The sequence below is a fragment of the Danio rerio genome, chromosome 16 (genome assembly GCF_049306965.1).
Source record: "Danio rerio strain Tuebingen ecotype United States chromosome 16, GRCz12tu, whole genome shotgun sequence".
Taxonomy (NCBI): domain Eukaryota; kingdom Metazoa; phylum Chordata; class Actinopteri; order Cypriniformes; family Danionidae; genus Danio; species Danio rerio.
Window position 1 is genome coordinate 36,721,451 of NC_133191.1, and position 27,760 is coordinate 36,749,210.

Consider the following 27,760-nt stretch of genomic DNA (forward strand, 5'->3'; position numbering starts at 1 on the left):
TTCACATTACAATAGTAATGATTAAAGTAAACTATATCAATATATGTATTTTTATATTTTGGGTAAGTCATAAGACTAAAGAATGTTCATCCCATTAAAAATTGTCAGGCCGATAATTCCCATAATTCTAGTAAGTAGCCCAAACTGTCAGCAAATGTACATTTTTACAACTGCTCACCTCTGTTCACGCACATGTGCACGAGTGACAGCAGTAAAAACAATTCTGAATCACACCTTTTTAAAATCCTGAATCAATATTAGTTACTTTTTATCGGTTGAGGAAGGGTGACACCATGGCTGAATTATTTCTTTTAGACTGGTAATGTTATGTTTTAAAAACTAAGGGACCTTTTACAGCCTCCATAATGTAGATTTTTTTTTTAATTGAACAAAAAAACTTTAGTAAATGGCGATATTCCGCCTAGCCTGCTTTACTGAGGTAAAGTTGGTTTTATAATCATATTGGTTCATTTTTGAACATTGACAATCTGTGACGCATTCTCTATATTGTTTACCATAATACTCTAAATACTTGGTCTGAAATAGCATGTAAGTGTGGCTTAGTAATAAGTGTAATTCCTGCATGCCAGCGGCCAACCACTCAGCATACAGTAGCTGCTTTAGGACAAAGCGTGTGAGTGAGTGAGACCAGCGATCCTTGCATGCATGACATATTGCACATTATGACAGGTTTTGCTTTCTAACTACACCAAAAACGTGCTAGATATAATACATTTTTTTATTCAGAATTGTAGCATTATAAAGTACTAAAAAGTTTTCTAACTGGCGAATGACGTGACCTAGTGGGTTTCTGTCATCTTTAATTAATTTCAGGAGGTGTGGCTTTGGATTGTATTTGAAAGATATTATTCTGCCCAGTTAGCATTTAAGCAGATCACCTACTGCACCTTTAAGCGCACTGAACATAAAATTATTAAGCTCTTACCCCCCAAAAAACTCAAGAATCATGTTGATTCAGGTGATTTTAAATAAGTAGCTTGAGCAAGGCACAAAAATATTTCTGAGTGAAAAACAGCTTCTTATATTAACCTTTTAAATTAAATTAAGCAGCTTATTATATTTCATATACTTGCCAAGGAAAATATTTCTCATTTATTTATAATATTTCTCCTTCTTTAACATAAACCTAAAAAAACTACAACTAAAATAAAAATTAACTATTTAGGCTTTTAAAAAATAATAAAGGAAAAACATAATAGATACTTTATGCAGTGATAATAAAATAATAAAAATTAGGTGTGTTAAATGGAAACTGCGCATTAATGGCACCTAGGTTTGACAAAAGTTGTAATATTGCATGATTTGCTTGGCAATACATTAATAAAGCCTTTTAATTTTGAGTCATTTGTTAATAAAGGTCTTAACATGATGACCTCAGATTGTATTGCTTGCTAGCACCAAGTATAACCTACAGTATATTCCAAATGAAGCTCCATTTCAGTTATGATGTTGCTTGAATAGACAAAAAGCATACCAGTTCTGTGGCTTTAGGGACAACAGAACAGAAAATGTAGACTAAAAAGAAGGAGACAGGACTGGTAGACTGGATGGGGCATCAGTGGGTAGATGGAAGCAAGTGAGCAGCAATACGTCCCAGAGTGGAACGGGTGGATGTTAAGGGGATGAGAGGGCAGAGGAGAACAGAAAGGAAGGCAAGGGAAAGAGGATGTTGGCAGGCGGTGGGACTGCTCTAATTGATCTCTGGGTGATGCAAGGGGCCGCCTCTCAGGGGCCGGGCAAAGGGAGTGGAAGATGGTGGAGGGAGGGTCATTAGAATGCAAATCCAGGCCTCGCTCTTCCTGCAACCACGTCCGACAGGTACATAGAGGGAAGAGGTGGAGGAGGCTCTCTATTATAGAGGTGCAGCTGGACTGATCTTTTAAAAGATTGCCGATTGAAGGCATACGCTTGCTGTCCCCCTGTGTTAATGTCTCTTTCATTGGTCCCCATTTTTGCTCCTGCTTTTAAGACAAAAGGGAAGGATATCCATAGCAGGGGTGAGCAGCAAGGGTAGGAGGTGGAGGGTTGGGAGGGAAGAGGGCCAGCCGATCGGGGTATCATTTTTTATTCCCCCTAATTGACGTGAACAGTTCTTTTGACCCTAATTAGCGGTCTGTAATCTCTCATTTGCATATCACAAAGGCAACACTATTTGCATATTTGTAAACGAGAAGGGCCTTGCATCTGCATGCGATCCCCAGTTTCCCTTTCTCTCGATTTGTCTCCTCCTCCCTCTCTCTCTCTTTCAGTCGTTGGTCGTGCCAGACAGGGTGGTGTACATAGAACTACATAAGAGCTTGGCACTGGCTGCCAGTGTTATTGGCACTGCCTCTGACAGAGGTAGATAGAGACAGAGAGTGAACGACAGAGAAAGAGACAGAGAAAGACAGCGAAACAAAGTTCTGGTAATGACAGCGTGACACTTTCTCTGAAAGAGAGAGAAAGACAGATTGAGAAAGTGACAGAGACGGTTAGATGAGGAAAAAAGAGAGAAGACGCTAGATGTATGTGACAGGCTTGTGTTTAATGTGGGATTTACATTGACTGACTGATCTGTCAGTCTTAAGGCCCACACCAGGAATAATTCAATGAGAATGAAATTTCTGACATCGTTTACTAACCCTTGTGTCATTTCAAAGCTGTATGACTTCTGTGATACGGAAAAGTAGTTTAGCATGCAGTTAATGCTGCTCTAATCCAAAGAATGAAAACGGAGCTGGTGTCAAGCTCTTAAAATAGTAAAAAGCATTACTAAAGTATATTGTGTTCTTTGCTATTATGAAGGCATATGTGATTTGTCTAATAATGAATAAATTGTGGCAATCTCTAAGTGAACTCTCCCTTAAAGAGCTAAAATCCTTTTTAACAAATAATGACTTAATATATAAAGAGTTATTTAGCAAAAACTGTTAACTAATCCATTCATTTTTCCAGTCCCTTTTTTAATCTGGGGTCGCCACAGTGGAATGAACCGACAATTTATCCAGCACATGTTTTACGCAGCGGATAACCTTTCAGCCGCAACCTATCTCTAGGATGACATCCATACACACTCATTCACACTAATACACTACGGACAATTTACCCTACCCAATTCACCTTTACGTCTTTGGACTGCGGGGGAAACCGGAGCACCCGGAGGAAACCCACGGGAACATGCAAAGTCCACACAGAAACGCCAACTGACCCAGCAGAGGTTTGAACCAGCGACCTTCTTGCTGTGAGGTGACAGCACTACGTACTGCGCCACCGCGTTGCCAAACCGTTAAATCATTTTCATAAATCATGTTTTTTTAATTGTCCATTTAAGACTTTATTTTCATGCTTTATGAAAATTAATACAAAATTTGGGGTATGCAAAGGAATTCTTGTACTGTTATCCTGAAATATCATATAAGGTGTCTTAGAGTGGTGAGATGTCTAAGTCACAACATCTAGTTACTGGGCTGCCTCTAGACTCAACCAATCTCTGAAACAAAGGTACCAAAACTGTCACTGGGGTGGTACCCATTTAAAAGTTACTTTTGTACATGTTTAATGCTAATATGCACATGTAGCACTAGTATGTTACTTTAAGGTACCAATGTGGACCTTTTAGTTTAAACCTGTGACAGCTTTTATACCTTGATTCTTTACAGTGTGCTTCAACCAATCCAACTCTTCACAACCAAGCGGCAACCTCCCGCTCTCCCTCGGGAGGCCAATACGGAAGTAACTGAAACTGCAATTCATCGAAATTCCGCTAGTCCTGGCTCCGTAATAGAGCAAAGTTTAATTGAACCCACTGTTACAATGGCCAACTTTACAGCAGAAAAAAAGGTGTTTACAGCCTGGTACAAAGAACGATTTTGGTTCATAAATCTAATATTACCCTTCATGACAACTGTGAGGGGGGGGAATTTTTTAATAACTCATCAGTTTTCTTTATATTGGGTAATATTAAGTTTGCATAATTAAGGGCGTGGCCACTTGATTGACAGCTAGGTCACTTCACCTCAGCTGACTCCGGCAAATTGGACACTGATTTCGGCATATTCATCATATTTTTGTGTTGTTTCATGTAGCTTTACACAGTCAGTTGCCTTGTGGGATTATTTCGTCCAATTATCAGATGATAAGGGATGCTGTGTGAACTTAATTGTGCTCACAAACCGTTCACGTGGCCTCCAGTTCACATGTGAGTAAAGTAACTTGTAAGCCATCTTTATAAATGTGTTTGTTTTATTTAAGATCATTAATCATTTTTATTGTTCTTTAGAGCTGTAATGCACTCCCGAATCTGACAGGTTGATTAGCTGTGGGCTGTAGAACAGTCATCTGAAGTGTTATCATACAGTGTTATGCTGGATTTCATCAATAGTCCTGCATTTACTAACGCAGACTATATCTAAAGTGTTTGGAAGTAATTCGCGTTTTCCTCCTGTAGGAAAACGTCATAAGAACAATGCTTAGTGGCTCAATGTATTACTACAGTATTTTTAAAAGTCTAAACACTTTATTGATATATTGTACAGCCAAGCACATGTGGTCAGAACACAAACGAGTCACAGGTGATAAAGTATTAGGCGTTTTACCAAAATAAAGTGTGTCTAAGCCAGGTCCAAGCAAAATGCCAGCAGGTGTCTGTAGCTCCGCTCACTCTCCGCCTCTTTGCCCTTGTTTGGTATCCCGCCGTGAGTGCGATGACGCGCGAATAAAATGGCGACGGTTGGCCACACCTACTTGTGGCTTCTTTTGTGCTCTTCAGAAACCTATGGGTGATGTCACAGACACTATGTCCATATATTTTACAGTCTATGTTCACAACCAAATTTTAGATTTGTGATTGGGGTAAAAAAATGAAATTGTAAATATTTTTTCTAAATATTAAGTATTTTTTCTCAAGATTGCAAATTTAATGAAGTAAATGCAAATAATTGTCAATATTTTTTAAATATTTCTACCCAGTTTATATTTTTGTCTTTAGCTGTAATGTGGACTTTGATTATTTTCAAATATGATGTATTTTTGCTTGCAAACCAGCATTAACTTAATCATTTACCAAATATACTTTGCCTTCTGTTATCTGTACCAAACAATCCAAAAATAAATTCACCTGACAAGTATAACCTAGTATTTAAAAATAGCTTACAACTGCTACGCTAGTGTTCTGAGGAGACCAACGACTGCAAAAGAGAACGACACTATTAAAGACCCTGCCTGCGTGCCAGCTCGAACAGAGCCCTTTAAAAAAAGTCTTGTCGGGCACTTCTCATCCCCTTGTCATGGCTGACCCTTCCAACACTTGCCTCAATTACTATGGAAATGGGGGCTAATTGAATGGTCGGTGCGAAATAGGGAAGACAACATGGCCTACATTATGATAAGGAGCATAGACAATAGGTGAGCCATCTCACTGGGGACACTTGGCTTAGCAGCGGATTGAACGCGGCTCTCGCTTATCTCTCCTGGGGTACAGGTATTCCAAGCCTCGTGCCATAAGCCCTGATGTTAGCATTAGCGAGGCCGCATGACCGCCAGGTTTGCCAGTGGTAGGGCAACTCCTTTTGTATTCACTGGTGGCTCATTCTCAATATCCTAAGGATATAAAGGCTATTATGTGGCAGTGATTTTTGCATATGCTCCTCACCATGGGATGCCCTTTTGTGCAAACTGCTGCATTTTTGCATTGATTAGCTGCGTTTGTTGGCAGCTCCTAAGCTTTCAGAAGATGACGCTAACCTTAAACACCTTGCTTTTAATGTATGGACGGGGTCTTTTACAATACGTTTCTTTTTCATATGGAGATTATTGCGTTTTAAGAGGTCTACAACTGGCCTCATTGTCACCAGGCGCTTGAAGTGTTTCAAACAAGAGGTCTGGGAACAAGCACACCTTTTCAGCTCATAAAGACGAAAGGAGGGGGGAAAGCTCCACTTTGATTTTGTTTGTACTGTGGAAGAAAGCAGCATCGCCTCTGCAATTAGTCCTAATAATCTGCGTGTGTTTGTGTGTGTGTGTGTGTGTGTGTGTGTGTGTGTGTCTGTGATGAGAGAGAATGAGGAAGAGTGAGAAAAAAGAGCTGTTTTAAAAGAGCATGTGAGTTTCAGGTGTTTCAGGATATTGAATCAGTGTCGTGAGATGAGTTTATTCCTCACATGACAGCAGTGATATTGTTAATCCAGAAAGAGCATGATTTGGTCACACAAAAATGAATAAGTAGTGTTGTAAAACCGTGCTGGAACATTACACAATATCAGAACCCCTAGATTTGCCTCAGCAAAAAGGTCACTGGTTCGAGCCTCAGCTGGGTCAGTTGCCGTTTCTGTGTGGAGTTTGCATGTTCTTCCTGTGTTTGTGTGGGTTTTCTCCAGGTGCTCTGGTTTCCCCCACAAGTGCAAAAACATGTGGTACAGGGGAATTGGGTAGGCTAAAATTGTCTGTAGTGTATGTGTGTGAATGAGTGTGTATGGATGTTTCCCAGTGATGGGTTGCAGCTGGAAGGGCATCAGCTGCATAAAACATATGCTGGATAAGTTGGTGGTTCATTCCACTGTGGCGACCCCAGATTAATAAACTAAGGGACTAACCCGAGAAAAAAATTAATGAATACAGTTGAAGTCAGAATTATTAGCCCCACTGTTTATTTTTTCCCCAATTTCTGTTTAATGGAGAGAAGATTTTTTTTCAACACATTTCTAAGCATTATAGTTTTAATAACTGATTCATTTAATCTTTGCCATGATGACAGTATAATATTTTACTAGATATTTTTCAAGACACTTCTATACAGCTTAAAGTGACATTTAAAGACTTAACTAGGTTAACTAAGTTAAATTAATAGGCTAATAAATTTTACCTTAAAATGGCCGATTCTAGCCGAAATAAAATTAATAAGACTTTCTCCAGAAGAAAAAATATTATCAAACATACTGTGAAAAGTATGTTTCCTTGCTCTGTTAAATATTATTTGGGAATTATTTAAAAAAGGGGAAAAAAATCATAGGGGGGCTAATAATTTTGACTTCAACAGTATATTTCTTGTCATATATCACTCTTGTCAAGGCAAAATCTGAAACAGATCTAAAATGGTAGGGATTAAGCCAAAGGAAGGCTGTATAACTCTTACTTTTATGAGTTAGGTCTTCCCCTGCAGTAATACGCCTGAAACACTGATTGCCGTAAAACTCGTCAATGGCAGGGAAGCATTTTTCTCCTGTTAACTGCAGGGAAAGAGTTAAACGAAGTCGTTTAGACATCATAATACCAGCCATACATGTAAAGCAGAAATAATGTGCTTTAATTCCGTCATGTCCAGCGGCCGTCATCCTTGAAACAACCTCCACCATTGTAAGCTCCTTGCTTTTCTGTCTCTTCCATTGCTCCATTTGTTAGATGTTTGCTCCAACTTTCTTTTGCACTCTGAAGCACGTCAAGCCATTTAAAGGCATAACTAGGTTTATTAGGCAAGTTAGAGTAATTAGGTAAGTTATTATACAACAATGGTTTGTTCTGTAGACAGTTGAAAAATATACAGCTTAAAGGCGCTAAAAATGTTGACTTCAAAATGGTTTTAAAATATATAACCTTTATTTGCAAAGTGCTTATTTTGATTTATTTTATCTTATGGGATGCTTTTTTTTTAAATCCTTTAATTGGACTCACAGTGACTCTAGATACATGATCAGCTCTAGCCTATCTTTTTTTGTTTGTTTGTTTGTTTTTTTAAACTCCTGCTTGGCCTTTTTAATGTGTTTTAGCCTGCATATAAAATGGACTTTACCTGACCTCATGTTTTGTGTGAGAGCATGTCTTTTAATAACATTACCATCTACAGAGAGAAAGCCAGAGGGGGGTTAGAGCGGTCCATTCACACATACAGGACACATGGAGCAAAGCGGGCAGCTCTACCCTATCAACCCACCACCCACCAGCCCAAAAGCTGGATGAGGCGGGAGACGCAAGATAGACATTTGAAGTCGTTTCATCATGACGCCTGGTCATCCTCCACCTCTCTCCCTTATTTTATTTTCCTTTCCGCCAGGATGTTCTGTTCCTGTTTCCCCATCTCTTTCACGGTTCTTCCCCGCTGCGGGCGAGCTCAAGCCCCCTGCCTCTGCCCCATATTGGATCTCTGTGGGCATTTGGTGTTTTTAAATGAATAGGCAAATGAGAAGAGCGTCCTCTGCAAATCAGGCGGGGGTGTCCCGGAAAGGGTGTGGCCATGTTGGTGTTGGGCAAAGGTGATTGGGTCAGTGGGCAAAAACAACCTGCTTTGCATTTAAAAAAAAATATCAAGGGTGGATAAGTGCCCCGGAGACAGTGCGCATTTCAATATGGCATCCCGTCAAGTCAGAGTATGCGCATGTGCTCCATCTATGAGAGAAGGGCCCTCGACGGCCTCCTCCTTCTCAGCAAAATCCAATTCCAACTTTTCAAATTGCTTATTGCTCTGTGTTTTCCCTCCTCCTGGGTGTGTGTGTGTGTTTGTGTGTTGAGTTTGGCAGTGTATTTTGTCTCGTCAAAGGCTCCCATTTGCCTGCCGAAGATCACCTCTAACGTCCTCACTTTTATGCACTGTGTGTGGGCGTCTGCGTGCCAAGACACTTTGATGGTAAGATGTAACTAAGACACAAACACACACACACAAATGCACACAATCATTCAATCGCAACCACACACATCAGAGCAAAAGGTAATGACGGAGGCAGGCAGGAAGAGCGCATTACCAAGGTGAGGGGAAAAAGAAAGATGCTTCAGAAAAAGCGGCAGGTTAATGAACTTGTGTTTGATGCTTCACTCCCAACGCCTCATTGGAGGTCTATTAGAGTAAATACTCAGCAGAGAGGAGAGTAGATTGGACATTTGAATAAGGAAAAGCTCTGCTGGGATGAAAACGTGCTTGTGTCCTTTGATATGACCTGCTCAATACAGACTTCTAACTTTTATGGCACTTTTATGTTCTAGCAGTTGCTTTTTATTTAAACTAGCTTTTTTTTAAATCTTGGCTTTAGTTTACCAGGCTTTTATTATTTATTTGATATTTAATCAAATTCAGTAACACCGTCAGATCGGGGTAACGGATCCGGCATGTTATTTGAGGATATAAAGGTGTTGCGCACAAAAGTGGATAGCAGGGCGTTGGATAGCGGAGGGTTGTCGCGGACGAAAGTGAAGAAGGTTGGGGAGTCGCAGAAGAAAGAGAAAGTGAACAATGGGCGGGAAGGAACGGTGAGTGAGGAGGGAGATCAGTAAAATGAGGTTCCGGATCAGATTTCAGAGGTGCCGGATCCGGTGTTTTCCAGCACAAATTAAACCCTGCTTACAGTATGAACTTACAGAGTTGAAACACTAGTCCTGTCTTTTTCAGTATGTTGTGCTTGGCTTGAGTTTTCTCTAGTCGAGCACTCATATTTCCCTTTGTCTTTTTATGACAAAGACAAAGTGTATGCGCACTCCCGCTTGACACAGATGCTTGAGGTCCAAGCGTGCTCGGGATGCACGCTCTTGTCCTGGTGTTTCTGTTTGTTTTGTCTGCAGCATGCTGTTTTATTCTCAGCATCTCAGTCTAATAGGGTATATGCATCAATGTGCAGAAGGACTTTTAATTTTGCAGTAACCTGGGTCAGGCGCTTCTGGTCAGCTGTATGTAGTTACAAAATTGGTGCATTTAAGGTTTTATATCTTTAAAAATCAATGATGGCTGGTTGATATGCGATATAAAGTGGGTCTCAGATTGTACAAGAAACACTGCATGAAATAAAAATTTTCCATGCCATGTCTTTAAAATTCCATAAGAATAAATATTAATCCACTTGTTAAGTGTGACATCACGCGAAGCGGCTTCCGGGTCCAAGCGCTCTATTCAACTGAATGGAGAGACTCATGAAATGGTAATAATAAACGTTTCCAAAGCGATTTAATGCTTTCGAAAATCACGATCGCAGTATATACATCCATGCCTAATATCCGATGGCCAGAAAGTGATGAATTTTTTTATAAATTGTTAAATTTTTGGTATTTGTTATACAGCAAGCCCAGAGATTGTTGTGTACACTATGACTTTATATAAAATTATGATTTTAAAATGAAATGATTTCTCCACTAAAATGAATAAAGGCTTGGAACCGGAAACAGTATTACATACGTCACAAACACATCACTACTTAACAAGCGGATAATAATATACATATATATAGGCGAGGCAGTGGCGCAGTATGTAGTGCTGTCGCCTCACAGGAAGTAGGTCGCTGGATCACTGGTTCAAGCCTCGGCTCAGATGGCGTTTCTGTGTGGAGTTTGCATGTTCTCCCGGCGTTGGTGTGGGTTTACTCTGTGTGCTCCGGTTTCCCCCACAGTCCAAAGACATGCGGTACAGATGAATTGGTTAGGCTAAATTGTCCGTAGTGTAGTGTGTGAATGAGTGTGTGTGGATGTTTCCCAGAGATGGGAAAATACTAGTTGAGGTAAATATCTGCTAAAATCATCTTTAAGAAAAAAAGTCACCTTAAACTAACACTAAATAATGGAAAACAAAGTTTAACTTTAAAAATAAAAATTGTATTTTTTGTAGTTCATTTTAACAGTCCTGACCTAACATGAACTAACCATAAACAGTTTATGTAATTTTTTTTCATATACTTTAACAAATGTATATCGTATTGCTCATTGTTAGTTGTGTTAATGTTAATTAATGCTAACTAATGGCATTTTCTTGAAGTACTACTTTTTTTATGTCCTTCCTAATTTGTTGCACTACAAAAATCTATTAAAAGTTGTAGAACTTGTAGAACTTTTTACATTTAAAACTGTGTATTAAATGAATTATCAAAGAGACATGAAAGTAAACAAGTTTTATTCTTTCTTTCTTGTTTCATTTACCTAAGAAACAATAAAGCAAATGAAGATTATATAGAACAGACATAGAGAAAAAACAAGAGCACAGAGGTAATGTGTGGTAGCCGATGTGTTCTTGTGTGCCACTGAGGTTTTGGGATCTGAAACAAGGGTCTCCAATAAAGCAAGCTAAAATATTTATGCCTTTGAAACAACAAGGGTGTGACGGTTCAGCACCACTGTGTCCACCAGAAGAAAAGAGGGGAAAAGTTGAAATATTAATGGTCTAAGTAAATTAAAGCTGAAGAATCGCACAAACAAAGAGTTTGTTTTTCCTCCAGTATATTTTCCTGTCATTGGTTAGAGAACAGAGTCGGTGAAGGGGTGCATTGTGGGTAATGAGACTGATAGACTTTGGGCTAGAAAAGATGTATGGATCTTTAACTTAATGCAAGAAAACATTGGCATTGATGGGTGTATAAATTTTAGGGCTTAGAACTCATAATGTTCTGCTAATATTCACGTCACGTAACACTTCAAGAAAAAAGAAAATCCCATAAGGAAAAACTAAAACCAAACAACATAAAGTCAGGGACAGACTGACAGACTATAAGACAGAAAAAAGACAGATTACAAAAAAGAAAAAAGGAAGGATGAGCACTGATGAGATCAGGGTGACACTGTTCTCTGATAAGGTGGGCGGACTAAGATAGAGGCTAGTTTGCATGTATCTCCATACACAGGCTGTTTATGATGATAGCGGCTCTTTCTTCAGATCCACAGAAAGCAGTGCATCTTCGCATGTACAAAGCAGTCCTTGACCCCAGCGACAGCCCCTTGACCCACTACAGTTACACAGAGCGGCTCAAAGCTACACACTTGTGCAAATAGACACAGAATAGCATAGGACTATAAATGTGCCGGAGATTAAGTTGTTATGGGTGGTATATTATTAAAAGCATATACAGGATCCATAATGCAGACAAAACTCCTGAGGGCGTTATTGTTTTTGTATGTTTTAATGTTAAATACACAAGGGGGCATGTACCTTACTAACAAGTAAACAAACAACTTGCGTATAAGAAATTACCATGGTGCTACTCTCTGCTTGACTTCTCTGGCTTTTTCTGTGGCCTGTATACAGCTGTGGGGGGAAAAAAATAAATAAAAGTAAATTATCTGAATTTACAATTAGTAGCTGTGTGTGTTTTGAGTAGAACATCGTTTTTTCTGTAAACTACTCTTGACAATTAATATAAATTTTATTTTTAAGGCAATTTTTAAAATTTTAAATAACAAAATACACTACCTGACAAAAGTCTTGTCATTGATTCCAGTTGTAAGAGCAACAAATAATAACTTGACTTCTAGTTGATCATTTGGAAAAGTGGCAGAACGTAGATTTTTCAGATGAATCATCTGTTGAACTGCATCTCAATCATCACAAATACTACAAAAGACCTATTGGAACTCACATGGCCCTAAGAATTTCACAGAAATCAGTCAAGTTTGGTGAAGGAAAGATCATGGTTTGGGCTTGCATTCAGTATAGGGGCGAGTGAGAGATCTGCACAGCGAATGGCAACATCAACAGCCTGAGGTATCAAGACACTTGTGCTGCCCATTACATTAAAAACCTCTGGAGAGGACAAATTCTTCAGCAGGATAGCGCTCCTTCTCATACTTCAGCCTCCACATCAAAGTTCCTGAAAGCAAAGAAGGACAAGGTGCTCCAGGATTGGCCAGCCCAGTCACCAGCCATGAACATTATTGAGCATGTCTGGGGTAAGATGGAGGAGGCATTCAAAAGGCATCTCTTCATGCACAGTATTAATTCTTTTTCCACGGCTTCATGACTTTATATTCTATACTGTACATTAATTCTGTTAAGTGATGAGTTTTTTGTCTAAGCAAAGTCAGACCTTATTGTTCTAATTAAATAATTAAAAATCAAGGCATGTTTATGTTTTATTTTGGTAAAATAAGCGTAATCTACAGGCCTTTGCCTTTCATATAAGCCACTTCTGATACCAAATGATTAACTAGAAGCCATTTATTCTGTTAATGATTAACATAAGTTAGTATTTATTGTTCCTAAAAGTTCCTAGGTGACAAGACTTTTAGCAGGTAGTGTAGGTGCCATGTTTATTCATTCATTCATTTTCTTGTCGGCTTAGTCCCTTTATTAATCCAGGGTCGCCACCGCGGAATGAACCGCCAACTTATCCAGCAAGTTTTTACGCAGTGGATGCCCTTCCAGCTGCAACCCATCTCTGGGAAACATTCACACACACACTCATACACTACGGACAATTTAGCCTACCCAATTCACCTCTACCACATGTCTTTGGACTGTGGGGGAAACCGGAGCACCCGGAGGAAACCCACACGAAGGCAGGGAGAACATGCAAACTCCACACAGAAACACCAACTGAGCCGAGGATCGAACCAGCGACCTTCTTGCTGTGAGGCGACAGCCTACCTACTACGCCACTGCCTCGCCTGCCATGTTTATATCCATTCATATCCAACTTATCTATTCATTTCTGAGTTAAGAAACTAAAATTTGGTGGAATAATGTAATTTTTAATGTAAAATTTCTATTTGATATTCTTATTTTTTAGAGAAATGCTCCAAAAGGACTATTTCTATTTAAACTTTAGAAGAAATGTCATCAAACCTATTATTATTTTATTAATTTACTTTACTAACAATTTATTAATTAAATTTATTTACATAAAATGTTTGGTAACACTTTAGGTCCCAATTCATGGTATTAACAAGCCATTAACTAACAACACTAGCTTAATAAACTACTAACTAGCTGTTTATTATTAGTTAGTAAGATAGAAGTTGGTTTCAGGTATTTGGTAGGATTAAAAATGCAGATAAAGATCAAACTTAATATCTACGAACGAACAGCTAATATCAATAACAGGCTGGAATTAAGCCAGTAGTTTATAGCATGAGTTGTGACCTTAATTAAAGTGTTACTAAATGTTTAAATGGTTACAGTATTTATAACAAAATGTTTTAAGAAGCACAACTTTTTCAACATTAATAATAATAATATAATATCTCTTGGGCAAACCAGCAAAGCATTATGCTTCATATGTTATAGAAGACTGAAAAAAAAATGACTGCTGAAAATTCCATCTTTTCCATCACAGTAATAAATTACATTTCAAATATTTTAACACACACTTTGATTTCATAAAACTATTAGGATGTCACCATATTATTTTTGGTAATTCCTGTAATTCAATAATGTAGGATGCCCATGCAATCCCAGTCTTAAAAATACACCCTTTGATACAGTTAAATACTTACACAGACTGGCACTTACACACACACACACAGAGGAGTTTATCTCCTCCATCAATTTCCTCTGCATATGGTGGCTGTTTATGCATGGGCTCTTGTGCTACACTTTATCAAAGGCCTGTCCTCAGAGCCATGCATTATTTAACAAACCCAATCAGGATTCTGCTGCAGGTAGCACCACAACCCAGGTACTGCATACACACACACACAAACACGTACACACTAAAACACATCCTCCAAGTCTCCTTCGTCATTAAACCGGTCCATATCTGCACTCCATTGTTTTTTAAACGCTCTGTGAGGACGTCAGTACACGGCAAAGCTTCTAATTGAAACATGCACTATATAATTGATGGCTCTCAGTTAACAGAATCAACTTCTTTAATATTTCAGCATTGCACGCGGATGGAGTTTTACGTACAGTCTGTGCAAGGGTTCTAATGTTTTAGATGATTAAACGTTTCATTTGATGCATGTTCATCTGATCGCTATGATTATTTTATAAAGCAGGTGCCCGAGTCAAGTGAGGTAAGCAACCATCTGCTGTCTCCAACACTGCACTTCCTTTGCTCCTGTCAGAGAAACACTAGATTGCTCAAGGCAGAAAAGGAGGAAGTGCACAGGTGTGTGTTTATGTAAGGAAGAGCACGACGAGATTGAAAGACAGTTATAGATAAAACAAAAGACAGTGACAGCCTTAGATGAACCAAATCCTTGCAGAAGTAAGGTAAGAAAGTTTCTGTAAATAAACATGGCATCAAAAAGTTTTGAATGTCGGGGTCTCGGGCCACCATCTGTCCACCTGTTGTTGACTATATATACAGTCTCGCTTGTGGTTCTGACATGGTTACAGTCACCTCTTCCTGACCCCTTTCCAAACACCTCATTCACTCGGCTATATTCCGGGCGCCTGATGGACGCTGTTTATTCATCCGCACTCTTTTGTTGAGGGAATAGCAATGAGACGATTGCATCTGCTTTACCTTTGGCCTCAACAGTGATGGCTTTGTAAGGTCAGGAGCGGAAGCAAGTGTGTGCGTGTGTGGCGGTCAGTGAAGGTGAATGGCGTACAGAAGGAGCTGTTTAAGTCGCACTTGTTCACCCCTTCCCCTTCTCCACTCCCAGTGGCCTGTGCAAACGGAGGCATGGAAATATATGCAGGAAATAAAAAAACCTAGAGTGACGGTGAGGGCAAACCATCAGGATGTGGAGGGTAAAGAATACGAAGACTGAAAGAGTGAGCATTTCACATACAGAGGCACGTGGATCTGAAGGTCGGCCCGGCATTGCACCTTTTTATTCGTGAGAATGCATTGTGGGATTTTGTGTTTGCATATCAGGCCTGCAATGGATTCAAGTCTGTACTCACATGGATGACACGGTGACCTGTATGGTAAAGCTATGGCTATGATTCATAAATGCAGAATCAGATTTGTGTTGGGGCTTGTTGGAGAGGTACTGTTATGCTTTGCTTGAGTGCTGAAGGAAATAATGGGCGGCAATTAGGCTCATTTGTACCTGATACTAAGTTCTATCATGAGTTGTAAGATAAGAAAATATTGGTAAAAGCACAAAATACAAGCAGGAGTTTTGTTGTCATAACCTTGCTAGATTGTTGTCTTTGACCATAGCATCATTTTTATGCTTTTTGATTCATGCGTAATTATCGCTGTCAGGTTCCAATTTTAAAATGCATCTCGAGCATTGCATTCTATTATGTTCTGTTGCACTGGCTTTTTGTGACAAGACAAATATTCCTCAGATGTTTTGCTCATTATTGTCATGATAGCATTGCACATTTCTGGATATTTGTCTTCTGCACATGCATGATGGAAATCTGTTTCAACGCATCTGAATTATCCACCAATAAATCTGATGGCTTTTTGGGGCTGTTTCAGGATCGTCTTGTTCAAGTTTGAGGTCATTTGAGTCTGCTGTGATGTGGTTGGTTATCTTGCTAGAAGTAGCCATCACAAGATGGTTCACAGTGATCATAAATAAATGGCCAGCAGTACTCAGGTAGGCTGTGGCATTTTAGCAATGCTCAATTAGACCTTAAGTGTGCCAAGAAAATATCCTCTAAACCAGGGGTGCTCAACCCTGTTCCTGAAGATCTACCTTCCTGAAATTTAATTTATTTTGAATTTAACTCCAACTCTGATCTAACACAACTAAACCAACTTGAAGGAGCCCTTGGTAATTAAAGTCAGGTGTGTTTGATTGAGCTTGCAGCTAAAATCTGCAGAAAGGATTTCCAGGAACAGGGTTGAGCACATATGCTCTACACCTTGGCTGTTTCTCAATATGCGTTCTTCAGCGGTCTTGCGTCCTCGTGTTCTCGTGCAACGTCATCATCAGCTGCCTAAGTTCAGTTCCAATACTCAAGACCGCAAGTACAGAGGACGCGTGAAACTTGTGTTCTTGATATCGAGGACGCACTGATGCAGGCTTGAGCAGCGAACTCGTTCTGGAAGTCCCAGATGTCATTGCGACTGGAGGGTGGAAGCGCAGCATTTTATTTAGATTTATTATTAAAGTTCAGAGAGATCACATATTTACCTCAGGAGTTTCCCTAAATGAAACGGTGAAAGTAAACATTAACATGGACATCTTAATAAAGGAATAAACACATTAGGGTTGTTTGTTTGCTGAAATTCGTATTAAAATCTGTTTTATTTATATTGTTCAGAGTATATTTATAATGTTTTTATGCAAAGTATATATTTTGAAGAGGGAAACAATAAATCGTTGTATGAATGCTGTAATGTTTAAATAATTTACTATTTAAAAGATACTATTTATTACTATTTAAGATCGCAGCATCCCATTTCTCAAAGGAAGCATTCTCTGCCCTTGCGGTCTCCTGAGTTCGTTCTTCCGAGGACACCTGGCAAGACCGCTCTCCACAAGAACGCAAGTCCGTTCTTTGCGTTCTTGGAATTGAGAAACAGCCCAGGAGTGCCCAAACTCAGTCCTGGATTGCCGGTGTCCTGCATATTATAGGTCCAACCCCAATTAAACACACCTGCAGCAGCTAATCAAGCTCTCTAGTTACTACTCTAGTTATACTAGAATCTTCCAGGGAGGTGTGTTGAAGGAAGTTGGAGCTAAACTGCACAGGACAGTGGCCCTCCAGAACTGAGTTTGGGCACCCCTGCTCTACACCATTACACCAGCAGCACCCTGAACCACTAATACGAGCAAAATAAATCCATGTATTTAATGTTAATTAATGTTGCTTTTCTTTCAGCATGAACATTCCGGTCATTCTCCTATGACCTCTGACATCAAAATTTTCTCTTTCTCTGTAAAAACCTAGAGATTATTTTGAATGAATATCTCAGTATATCAGCAGTTTCTGAAATACTAAGGCCAGCCCATCTGGCACCAACAACCATGCCATGTTCAAAGTCACCTAAATCACGTTTTTTGTCCATTCTGATGGTTGGTTTAAACTTCAGCAAAGTTCAGCATATCCCTACCAACATCTGTCATTTTTTTGACTGATTTATCATGAGAGGTAACAAAAAAGCTTTAGTCCTATAACATCAGTTAATGCAAACAGCAGTCTGCATTGAAAACTATTTGCACCACTTGTTCTCTTTTGGAATCAGAAAGTGTAGAAATTAAACGAGCTTTTTGCCACAAAATATCATGGGACTTTTGTTAATGTGACCACATCTGTCTCCTATTTTTTAACAATATGTGATCATATTACCCAAAATGCATCTTACTAGCGGGTGTAAACGGTATTTGGCCTGGTTCCTCTGAGTGCAGCAGGACCTGTGGATTCCTGTTGTAAAGGGGCGGGTGGGGTGTCTGCAGGATGTATGGAGCTCTGCCAGGCCAGGCTGTATCACGCTGGGATGATGCTGGCTGGCTTTCCCATGGAACACGAGCCAGTTGGCAAAGACATCGAACCCCTCCTTTCTCCAACATCAGTCCTTGGTGGAGAAGGGCGAGACCTCTGCAGCAGGAACAGAAGCTGTTAAACAAACTTCATTAGCTGCAGTAAACCTCATTTACGCTCAGCTTATGTCATCTTGAATCATGATTAACATGTTTGGATGAATATATTTCATTAAAATCTTTCATACAGATTCTGTAGATTAGAGGTTTTCGATCTGGAGTCCTGGGATCCCCAGTAGGCCGCAAAGGACTGCTAAAGTGTAAATAGAATGTTAATATTTAATTATTATATACACCCACTGGCCACTTTATTAGGTACACCTTACTAGTACCAGGTTGAACCCCGTTTACCTTCAGAGCTGCCTTAATTCTCCGTTGCATAGATTTAACAAGGTATTGAAAAAAATCCTCTGAGATTCTGTCCAAATTGACATGATTGCCTCACACAGTTGCTGCAGATTTGTCGGCTGCACATCCATGATGCAAATTTCTCGTTCCACCGCATCCCAAAGGTGCTCTAATAGATTGAGATCTGGTGACTGTGGAGGCCACTTGAGTACTCTGAACTCATTGTCATGTTCAAGAAACCAGTCTGAGTTGATTCCCTCTCTATGACATGGCACGTTATCCTGCTGAAAGTAGCCATTAGAAGATGGGTACACTGTGGTCATAAACAAACGAACATGGTCAGCAACAATTCTCGGGTAGGCTGTGGCATTGACACAATGCTTAATTGGTACTAATGGGCCCAAAGTGTCCCCCACACCATTACACCACCACCAGCCTGAATCATTGAAACAAGGCAGGATGAATCCATGCTTTCATATTTTTTACACCAAATTCTGACCCTACCATCCGAATGTTGCAGCAGAAATCAAGACTCATCAGACCAGGCAACGTTTTTTCCATCTTCTATTGTGTCTATTGCGAATTGTAGCCTCAGTTTCTTGTTCTAAGCTGACAGGAGAGGCACCTGGTGTGGTCTTCTGCTGCTGTAGTCCATTCACCTCAAGTTTCGATGTTTTGTGTGTTCAGAGATGCTATTCTACATACCTTGGTTTTGACGATTGGTTATTTGAGTTACTGTTGCCTTTCTATCAGCTTAAATCTGGCCATTCTCCTCTGACCTCTGGCATGAACAAGGTATTTGCGCCCACAAAACTGCCCCTCACTGGATATTTTCTTTTTTTCTGACCATTATCTGTAAACCCTAGAGATTTAGAGATAATTGTGTTTGAAAATCCCAGTAGATTTTACCTGTTTTTATGTTTTGTTTTGTTTTTACGCATTTTTATTATTTGTTTTTATTTTTATTTTACTTGCTTCTTTTATTCTTGTTTATGTAAAGCACTTTGAATTGCCATTGTGTATGAAATGTGCTATATAAATAAACTTGCCTTGCCTTGCCTTAGATCAACAGTTTCTGAAATACTTAGACCAGCCCGTCTGACACCAATAACCATGACACATTCAAAGTCACTTAAACCACCTTTGTCTCCAATCTGATGCTCAGTTTGAACTGCATCAGATTGTTTTGACTATTTCTACATGTGATTGGCTGATTAGAAATTCGGTGTACCTATTAAAGTATCCGGTGAGGGTAGTTAATATATATTTCAAATAATGAATAAATAAATTAGATATTTATATCCCAACTAAGTCAGGATGTCTTTCTGTGCTGAGTTTGCATGTTCCACAGTAGGTGTTATAGGTGAATGAGATAAGTAAACTTGCCATAGTGTGTGTGGAAATGGTTGAGTGTTTGGGTGTTTCCCAGCACTGGGGGTTTGTGCATTTTCATGTGTGGGTTGCACCAGAAAGGATATCTGTTGGTAAAACATTTTCCGGATTATGTGATCAATTTTTGAGAAGATGTGGTTAATTTTGAGCTTCATTTGTGCCTTTTATATCTTCCAGTTTTCAAATCTGCTCCAGGTCAACATCACAGAAAGTGTACTAATTAAACAAAAATCCATTGTACGTTGTTATGTTTTTTCAAAGTTTAAATGAGTTCTTACACAAAAATCTGGATGCTGTTTACATGAGAATTATAATATATTTGGAAATTCCTGGCATCTAAAGGATTGAAAAGCCCTGCTGTAGATTATACTCAATGTGACCTTGAATTGTTGATTAGTTCGGTTATAAAAAATGTAGTTATTTAAAACATCAGCAGTACATATAAATATATTTGTAACAACAGCTAGAAGCATTTCAATCTCTGCTCACACACACACACACACACACACACACACATGTAGCTTGTTCCACGCCAGTGCTCCCCGCTCCTCATGCCTATTTGCACACAACAAAAAATCAATGGCTTTTTTCCACTTAATCTCCTGATTAATTTATTGCTTTACTGCATGTCTGTGTGTTCGTGTGTGTCTGTGTGTGTGTGTGACAAACAGCTTTGTGTGTGATACAGATATTATTACACAAACACATTAGTCAGGAGGATGCTGGCATTTGTAAGTATTGATCGATGGACGAAGGAAGACGCCTTGCAGCTCATGAGCCATTGGAGGTAAGTGAATGCCAGAAACGACACCTCCAGTGTTTTATTGAAAGAGGTTACCAAAACAACTCGCACTTTCACTGTAATATTTGTAAAAGCACTTGTTCAGCAACTCTATGAAGTATCACACACTGTTGAATACATTTTAAAAGTGTTAAAGGGTTTGGCCGGGCTGAATGTCCTAAATCCTGGTTTGCATACAAAGCTATTTCTGTTTTATTTTTCGAAAAGGGTCTTGCTGTTTTTAATTGTTTACCTTATTGTTTAATTAAGATTGCTTTACATTTTAAGCTGTTATTTGCATGTGTATAAATATATTAAATTAGTGATGCAAACACCTAAGTCCACCTGATATTTTTCTTCTTTTAAATGGGCTTTTTTTTAATCAGTAATTTCATTTTAACACCATTGAATAAGGCATTAATAGCTGACTAATAACCTATTCAAGGTCATTAAAGGCAAATTATGGAACCCAAATATAGGAGGCTCATCAAACCAAAGATGTCAGACAGCCTGTGAGTGTTTTGTTGTTGTTTTTGCATCTCAGGTCTTCACCTCCCCTTTTTTTCGTTACTATAAAATATTCAAATACATTTCAAACTGATTATTATTGAGGCTAAGGAAGCCTCGTACTATCTAATAAGGTTTAAAAAGGCATTTCACATTGTGATTTATTTATTAATGTAAACTTTTATCTAACAAAACTTTTAATTAATGTCCAATCTACAAGACACAGAGCATGCTTCCTGAATCCTGTGTAGATACGTGATGAAGCTTCGTGTTTAAAGCAAGATAAGTTGGACCCAGCATGTGGCATTTTGATATGCAGGGGTAAAACATAATACCCTGGGGCTTATACCTCACCTCAGAAGCACCTGGCTTTATGGAAGGGCTTTGATGGTGCCGTGCGCAGACCGTTTTCCAACAAACACAGCGTTACGTGCATTCCTTGATCCACCCGACACGCCATAACTCAAAATCTGAGACATGTGTTTCCTATACTAGGTGTCTTCTTTTAGTGTTCCCTTCAAATAGACTGTATTTTATTCTATTAAAATTCACTCGATCAGCAGATTTTAAAAATTACGGTCTAGATTAAACAGAAACTTTGACCCGGCTGTCAGGAATTACAAGCTCTCTCTGCAGAAGGAGATAAATGCTTCGCGGTAACATTTTTGCCTGGCTCTTAGAATGCAAATCAAGGCCTGAGAGCACCAGGTTTGTAATTGTTCATTAGTAGGGTGGATCAAAGTTGATTTTCAATTCCAGTCACCATTCTGTATGTAAATTTATGTTATGGGTGGTGAGCATGCAAATACCATTTAGAAGCCGCTTTGGTGGCTTTGTAATTTATGAAGCATGTACTGTGCCATTACAGCAATATTATTACATAACTGGATCATTAGAAGACGTCGGGCCTCTGATTTGTTTAGTACCGGTTCTGCCTGCAAGGTTTCAATACCGCTCTCATTCCATGAGAGTTATTTATTAAGGTATTTATTGAGCACCTTTTAGCGTGTTGTCCATGTTAGGTGAGATTATTCAATTGTTCAGAAGCAAATTAAAACTTATGCAAAATGTTGTTTGTGTGAGAGAGAAGGGAGAGAGTGGGCGCCTTGGGCAGTGAACTTGCAACGAGGTTAGTGACTGAAGGGATCTTTGGGGGTGGTGAGGTCAGTAGGGTTAAACAGAAGGTCGTGACTTTGAACCTTTTCTTCGACCAGGCAGATCCCTGTCCACCCCTTTAGCTCCATAGGCTGGTGATCAACACAGCTGAGGGGAGACTGTGATCCATCAGCCTAAACAGCTCAGAGAAACAGATCTTTAGCAAGAACAAGCCCTCTGGTGATCCACCTCGCTATATTAGAGAAGTTCAACTGACAAACAATTACTATAATACTCACAAAAATCACCTTAAAAGTTGTTTATAAGACTTGATATATTCAAAGTTTAAAGCCATCTGTTTATTTAGTTCACTGTTTGCTAAATTTTTCTTCTTCAGGTCGTAGATCATTTGTTAAGATCATTTAGCTCAGTTTTATAAACAATGAATCGTTTAACTGGAAAGATTTGATTCAAAGAATGATTTCTTCACAAATCAGACTTTAAGCAAACCCATATAGATGTGTGATTACAAATACGTACATATGTTCAAATATATTATCTATACTTTTGTGGGGAAAAGCTTATTTTTTTAGTTTGCCTGCACTGTAAAAAAAAAAAGTTGAGTAAACTTAAAATAATTAGGCAACCTATCACACATAGCTTTTTGAGTTAACTCAACAAACAGGGTTTGAAGACCAGTGAACTCAAAATATTTTGTTGAATTCTTTAGTTCTCTGAACAAAAAGTATCATGTTCACCCAACAAGATATTTTTGTTTGCTGAACAAAAAATATCATGTTCAACCAACAGGATATTTTTGTTTGCTGAACAAAAAATATCATGTTCATTCAACAAGACATTTTTGTTTGCTGAACAAAAAATATCATGTTCATTCAACAAGACATTTTTGTTTGCTGTACAAAAAATATCATGTTAACCCAACAAGACATTTTTGTTTGCTGAACAAAAAATATCATGTTCAACCAACAGGATATTTTTGTTTGCTGAACAAAAAATATCATGTTCAACCAACAGGATATTTTTGTTTGCTGAACAAAAAATATCATGTTCAACCAACAGGATATTTTGTTTGCTGAACAAAAAATGTCATGTTCACCCAACAAGATATTTTTGTTTGCTGAACAAATATTATCATGTTTACTCAACAAGATCTTTTGTTTGCTGAACAAAAATTTTCACGTTTATTCAACAAGATCTTTTGTTTACTGAACAAAAATGATTATGTTTACCCAACAAGATTTTTTTAGTTTACTGAACAAAATAAAACAAACTGATTCATTATGCATTTACTATTAATTTTTAGGATTCAAATTAAATACACAAGAATAGTCAATTCACTTTTTTTTATTTTTAACTGTGTTCAAATCACAATCCAAAACATTTGCATACAAAATCAGCATTTGACATTAGCCGTGTTCAGCATTGGGCTAGTTTGTACACAACTAGTACTGAATGTTTCCAGATTTGAAAAGATTGTACACTGCCTCAACATAAAATAACTGGCAACCTTACTAAAACCAAGCTATTAGTGTGTCTAAACACTCAAACCAGGTGAATATACAATCATCTAATCAGAGTAAACCCTAAAAGCCACTCCATTCATACAGTCTTTAAAGTGTACTGCACTTTTGTCAACAAAGTACATAAAGTCCAAAAACAGACCTCAAAACATTGAAACAGTGGCACATTAGGAAGTGGTCACGGGTCAGTTGCCGTTACTGTGTGGAGTTTGAATGTTCTCCCTGCGTTCACGTGGGTTTCCTTTGGGTTCTCCGGTTTCCCCCACAGTCCAAAGACGTGTGGCACAGGTGAATTGGGTAGGCTAAAATTGTCCGTAGTGTATGTGTGAATGAGTGTGTATGGATGTTTTCCAGAGATGGGTTGCAGCCGGAAGGGCATACGCTGCGTAAAACAAGTTCATTGCGCTGTGGCGACCCCAGATTAATAAAGGGACTAAGCCGAAAAGAAAATGAATGAATGAATGAACTGAACTCTCGCAGATCATGTGCCACCAACCTCCATAAAACATGCTGAATCACTTAAAAAGTATATTTGAGTTCTTTTGGGTGTTCCATATTCAGTCTATACAAGAGGCTGAACAAGTAAGCGAAGGCTGCAGGCAGATGTGTGATATCCTGAAGTACTATGGCCTCCTCCAAGATTTTAGCGAGGTTCATCACATATTGCAGGGATGCAGAAGTGCCATTATCATCTTCCACCACAGTGAAGATTCCAATCCTTTAATCTCTGGTGCTGTGGTCTTCAGGGTCCGTGTCCTTATAGGAGATTAAGTAATGGGAAAATTAATTGATGTGTAATATTAATTACTACTTATTAATGTTATTACTATTATGCAAAGAAAATAAAAACATGTAATACTTTCGTACATACAAACAGTAACACTTTGAATAGTCTATAATATATAATAATTGAACAATATATTGACAACTTTTTAATATTTAGCAATTTTTTTAAACTTTTATTTTACATAAAATTGCAAAGATTTACTTTTATTTGATACAGTTTCAATTGTGAAAGTTGTTTATTGTCCTGTTTAGAATATAACTGAGCCTTTAATTGTCATTCATAAGGGATTTATAAAGCATAAATAGTCCTCACTTTAGATTAGGTCACAACTGGATGAAGTTAAGCTCATAAAGTATATACTAACATACAAAGTAACTATTATTACATACCTTAATATTAGGATATTTAAATGTTAATTTGAATAGTTTATTAATCGTGTACTTAAGCATTCTGAATGATCTTAAAAACACCAAGTATTCTTAAATAACTGGTTTGTAAATAATGCAATACTTAAATTAGTAATACAAATGAATCATTAAAGTTAAAAAAAATACAATCATTGAGCACTTCATGTAGAGTTATGCTTAACAGAAAATAAATTAACTATTCGCTAATACTAAATAAATTATTTATAGCGTGCAGCTATTAAAAGTGTTACCAAGCAGACTAATAAATGTAGAATAGGGTATGAAAATAAGTAACTTACAAGACATATCTTGAGAAAGCAAGCAGAATTTTTACGAAGAAAAATTGGCAATCCCTCAAGAGCTGCTCTTTCTCGATCGGTGACAATAACAGTGACCTAAAGGAAAGTCATTTACAAAGGGTGTTTTACAATCTTATTGTTTTGTAAGTAAAAATGTACTTAGTACATTTAAATGAGCATAGTATTTTATTCATGCTGTTGAAAAAACACATGGCTTTATTTTTAAAAAAGAATTTTGTGGTTTCCATACAATGGAATTTGATAATGGTTGTGTTGGCAAATTTAGAAAAATGTTTAGTTTCATGTGACAATTACTTTGAGTTAAAAACTACAGCTATTATTTTCTATTTTCCTCTTTGAATGTATTCATTTGAAATGGTCACTCAAAACAAGTGAAACATCTGTTATTTATCTTACTTCCATCTCACAATCAAAACACAACTTGACACAATTAAAATTAATGCAAAAGGGCTGGACAATTAAATTGTTGCAATTACGTTTTATTAGACTGTATTACCTGAGCATGAAATTCTTGACAGGACAAAATATGTTGCACATGTTAAAAACATCAGACGGGTGTATAAGAAAAAAAAAATCTTAATGAGTACCTGCTCATCCATCTTGTTTAAAGTTGTATCCATCTCTGGACCCATTGAATCCCTTCTTTTCTGTAGAGTTTCAGGAGAGGTGCTGTATATTTATCAAGTCACTCGATTAACTGTCTCAGGAGATCTACATTACAGATCTGAGAAAACTCTGTGCAGATCTACAATATACAAAAAAAACATACATATTAATTTTTACACATAATATATATATATATATATATATATATATATATATATATATATATATATATATATATATATATATATATATATATATATATATATATGTAAATGTAAATATTTAAATGTTCAAATGCTGAATACAGATGTATTTTGAATTACCTATAATAATAATGTTGTTTGTTATTTTTAGCATTATCATTACTACCTTGAATGAAACCAAAGCAATTGCAATATAGTGACTTACCTCTTCCTTAAAGTCCAGGTTATCTCTCTCTAATTTCTTCCTGGCTAAATCTCAACAACTTCTTTTGGGCAAAGAGAAAAGGTTTCTTGCATCTGCTGGTGAATGACCGTCAAATTTCACTGATGATAACAAGTCTCACCTCCTCAAGGAAATCTTGCATTGAATTATGTCATTGTCAATATTTCAGTCCTTTTGAGCAAAAAGAAAGAAAAATATATATTTAGCCCTTTATATTTTTTATGTAAATAAAAGCTAGCTGACTGTTAAAGCAAGTTGGTCTGAATATGATAGACATTTAGTCGAGCTAACAAATCAAGCAATGAATTACATGAAAATCACACGATTTTCACACAAATTACACAGTTAAACACGTCACCGTTTGTTCCACTGGCTCTGGTTCGAAGGGAAAAAAGGTTATGATGTGCGCAATGCTGACAGCAATCTAGATAAACAGGACATAATGTTATATTTGACTTGGATACCTGATCTGGTATGTTATATGATACTCATTGTATTAATCGTGAGTTATTAAAGCAAATGACTCGATTGAAATCGCTATTTGTTTCAAATACATTCACTCTAAACTTTTATTGATGTAAATAGCCAAAACCAAGTGCACGAAACAAGTAACTCACGGCTAAATTATAACAAATAGTTCCGTATTAGGATACACGCGCACATCAAAGCCAACATATCAAATAATATAACGTTAGATGACAACAAAAAAAGACATACATACCTATGATTTAGCAGAAACGTCGTTGGCCTGCTCTTAACTAGGGATGGCTGACGTGAAACTGATGTTTTGACACAGTGTCGAGATCCCGAAGCGCAAGTGTTTCGAATCACTGCACCGAAGCATGATCCGAAGCTCCCAAGTCACGTGACTGAAGTGTTTCGAAACACCTAGTCACGTGACTAAAGCGATTCAAAGCATCGATCAGCTTAGAAACGTTTCGAGACCTGGTGAATCTTAATTTGACTGCCAAGCTCTCCATATTATCTTCGTCTCAAATGGCTTAGAGCACTGTGGGTTTGCTTATTGATTCTATGCTTAGCATGATGTTTTGGGTTCGAATCCCGACTTCGAAATCATGGTTTTATGTATTTTAATCATGTTTCTGTTTTGTGTAGCCTAAATAGGATACAGCTACAGTTACGCCATCAATTTAGCATCATTTTTGTAACACTGTAAAACAATAATAAATATTTTTACAGTATGGTTGGGTTTAGGGTTTGGGTAGACATTAATAAAATACAATAAATGGGAAATTTAATGAATAATATAAATAATTCTTGATAACTTCAGGCCACCGTTTTTGATCTAGCAACAACCCTGTTTTAAGACAAAAACAAGACATATTTATTCACAAATTGTTTATTCGGATATCAGACCAATGTTGAAACAAAACGATACAAGAGCAAAGCATTACCATCTGGTATTAAAGCATTTTAAAACAACTGCTACTGACTGGCTTCGAAATCTACTACTCCTGCAT

At 37.9% G+C, this 27,760-nt stretch overlaps 2 long non-coding RNA genes across 2 annotated transcripts in view; one reads left to right on the top strand and one right to left on the bottom strand.

Annotated features, from left to right (window-relative positions):
- Positions 1–27,760, top strand: part of LOC141378231 (uncharacterized) — a 230,306-nt gene that overhangs the window by 107,742 nt on the left and 94,804 nt on the right. The window lies entirely within an intron of this gene.
- LOC137487927 (uncharacterized) lies at positions 23,542–27,100 on the bottom strand. The gene is made up of 5 exons (XR_011006739.2): positions 27,001–27,100; positions 26,262–26,450; positions 25,835–25,992; positions 25,227–25,322; positions 23,542–24,489 (listed from the first exon to the last, which is right to left on the bottom strand). It is a non-coding gene; the product is annotated as an uncharacterized lncRNA (long non-coding RNA).